Genomic DNA, 2,391 nt, shown 5'->3' with positions numbered 1-2,391 from the left:
TTTTTTTCGGAATTCTTGAAGATGAATTCTAGAGTTTCATGATGATTTGTTGAAGTCTGGCTGGCTGAGAAGCCATGTCTAATTTCATTGGACCGAGGTTTCAACTTATCATCACAAGAGCTTGTTGATTTTTATCAAACTTGCTTTTGGAGCAATCTGCTAAGGCTTGGCTGGCCTTTGGCCATGTCTAGTGTTTTGGACCGAAGCTTTCTTTGAAAGCTTGGCTGGCTGTGAAGCCATGTCTAATTCCTGGACCGGAGTCTTAGACTAGCATTGCACTGATTCCTGGAATTCTCATTAAGAATTCTGATATGTTTTTCACTTAACTTTCGAAAATCCAAAAAAATTACAAAATCCTAAAATCCAAAAATATTCCTTGTTTGAGTCTAGTGTCTCATCTTAAGTTTGGTGTCAATTGCATGCATTCATTCATGTGTCCTAAGTGATTTTCAAGTTATTCTTGATGATTTACTTTCTCTGATCTTTGAAATTCTCTTGACTTGAGTGTTTTTGTGTGTCTCATATGCATTCTCATTAGTGTCAGTAGTATACAAACTGCTAAGTTTGGTGTCTTGCATGCATTGTTATTTGATTCTTGTTGCATTTTGATTTTTCCTTATTATTAAAAATCCAAAAATATTTTTAATTTGTGTCTTTTCAAGTCAATAATACAGAGAATTAAAGATTCAGAACATACAGCAGAGGAATTGCACAGAAAAAGCTGGGCGTTCAAAACGCCCAGTGAAGAAGGACAGACTGGCGTTTAAACGCCAGCCAGGGTACCTGGTTGGGCGTTTAACGCCCAAAAGGGTAGCATTTTGGGCGTTAAACGCCAGAATGTATACCATTCTGGGCGTTTAATGTAACGACCTAACTTCTAGCATGTCTAGATCATACTAGAAATTGAATGTTACCAACTTATTTTTCCTTTTCTGTATTATTAATTAATAAATATAAGTTTTCAAAATCTTTTCAAAATCAAATCTTTTTCAAATCAATCTTTCAATCAAATCTTTTTCAAAATCAATTTCTTTCCATTTTCAAAGATACTTATTAATGATTTGATTCAACATTTCAGTTATGTTGCCTTTTCTGTTGAGAAAGGTTTAATGTCTAAATCATATTTTTTCTTGATAGCCAAGTCATTAATTTTCAAAATCAAATCTTTTAAAATGTTTTTCAAATCATATCTTCTCAACCACATCTTTTTCAAAATAGTTTTCAATCAAATCTTTTTGATTTCTAATCTTTTTCAAAAATCACTTGATTTCTTTCCCACTCTTATTTTCGAAAATCAAGTAGTGTTTTTCAAAATGTTTTCAAAATCTTTCACTCAATTTTCGAAAATTACTTCCCTTCTTCTCACATCCTTCTATTTATGGACTAACACTATTCCTTAATGCAAAATTCGAACTCCATCTTCTTTGATAAGTTCGAATTTTCTACTTCTGTCTTCTATTTTTCTTTTCCTCTGACTCCTTAAGGAATCTCTATACTGTGATATAGAGGATTCCACATTTTCTTGTTCTCTTCTCTTTCATATGAGCAGGAGCAAAGACAAAAGCATTCTTGTTGAGGCTGATCCTGAACCTGAAAGGACCTTGAAGAGAAAGCTAAGAGAAGCCAAAGCACAACTCTCTGTAGAGGACTTAACAGAAATCTTCAAAGAAGAAGAACACATGGCAGCTGAAAACAACAACAATGCCAACAATGCAAGGAAGGTGCTGGGTGACTTTACTGTACCTACTCCCGACTTCTATGGGAGAAGCATCTCTATCCCTGCCATTGGAGCAAACAACTTTGAGCTTAAGCCTCAATTAGTTTCTCTAATGCAACAGAATTGCAAGTTCCATGGACTTCCATTGGAAGATCCTCATCAGTTAACCAATTCTTGTACACTTCTGAAAGGAATCCTGTGCACAATGGGACTAGTCAGAAGAAAGGTGTTCTTGAGATTGACACTCTGAATGCCATACTGGCTCAGAACAAAATATTGACTCAGCAAGTCAATATGATTTCTCAAAGTCTGTCTGGGATGCAAAATGCACCAAGTAGTACTAAGGAGGCTTCATCTGAGGAAGAAGCTTATGATCCTGAGAACCCTTCAATGGAAGAGGTGAACTACATGGGAGAACCCTATGGAAACACCTATAATCCTTCATGGAGGAATCATCCAAATCTCTCATGGAAGGATCAACAGAGACCTCAACAAGGTTTCAACAACAATAATGGTGGAAGAAACAGGTTTAGCAATAGCAAGCCTTTTCCATCATCTTCTCAGCAACAGACAGAGAGTACTAAGCAGAATACCTCTGACTTAGCAACCATGGTCTCTGATCTAATCAAAACCACTCAAAGTTTCATGACTGAAACAAGGTCCTCCATTAGAAA

This window comes from Arachis duranensis, chromosome 1 (genome assembly GCF_000817695.3).
Source record: "Arachis duranensis cultivar V14167 chromosome 1, aradu.V14167.gnm2.J7QH, whole genome shotgun sequence".
NCBI lineage: Eukaryota > Viridiplantae > Streptophyta > Magnoliopsida > Fabales > Fabaceae > Arachis > Arachis duranensis.
Note: the sequence above shows the minus strand (reverse complement) of the source record.